This window comes from Condylura cristata, unplaced genomic scaffold (genome assembly GCF_000260355.1).
Source record: "Condylura cristata isolate star-nosed mole 26May11 unplaced genomic scaffold, ConCri1.0 scaffold00036, whole genome shotgun sequence".
In the NCBI taxonomy this organism is placed as follows: Eukaryota; Metazoa; Chordata; class Mammalia; order Eulipotyphla; family Talpidae; genus Condylura; species Condylura cristata.
Genome location: NW_004567137.1, coordinates 15607686 through 15608670, shown reverse-complemented (window position 1 = coordinate 15608670; position 985 = coordinate 15607686).

Below are 985 nucleotides of genomic sequence, written 5' to 3'. Positions count from 1 at the left end.
GAAGGTTGTCACTTTGCATTCATCGCCCCAAACTATAAACAAACATGCAAAACAGAGAGAAACTTGAGGATATTTCACTAAAAGTCTTGGAAATTCATGGTTAGCACTCAACTATGCCAGTCAATATGACCATTAATTATTTTCTAATTAAATAAGTTTTATTTAATTAGTAAATTAAATAAGTTTTATTTAATTAGTAAATTAAATAAGTTTTATTTAATTAGTATAGAGTTTGCTTGCTTTTTTTTTAACTCAGGTAATATTGGTTAAAACACTCATGTGGTTCAGAGTTTTCTGTGTTTCTTCAATGAATAGTGACTGGGATTATTAAAAATCTATGCATTTTCTCTTTTCTATCTATAGGTATGTAGCATTATATCTTCAATATATAATTAGAATCTTATATTTCCCTATTATATTTACTTACTATCAGTTTATTTTCAGAAATAAGTTTTAAAATGAGGAAAATACTTCTTCCTTTGTAATTTATCAAATTTATAAAGTTTAGTCACTTCTAAAGTATTAATTATACTTTATGTTAGTATTTGCCATTTTTGTAAATTTATTATTCAGTTTTAGTGTTTTGACTACTTTTCACATACAATTTATTAATATGAATATTTTTCTAATTAGTAGCTTGAAATACACACAAATTCTACCGATGATGAAGAAATAACCCATATTAATTTTAAAAAATTTGGAAAGTGTCACATAAGGAATAAAATGAATACAAATCTGAACTAACTTAAAACAGTGTAGAATTATCAAAGATTTGAAATGTTTTCTATTATACAAAACAGAAAATGGGTTTAAAAGTTTCATTTGATGGTAACATGAACAGCTCTTTGATTAACATTTCTTGGTTTGTTGTTTCTGTGACATGACTGGTAGCGATGATCTTAGGATTTGATGGAGAGCCCACTAACAAGAAATGCTGAGGGGCACTGATCCAGATCACATATGCATCATCTGGTAATGAAATAGA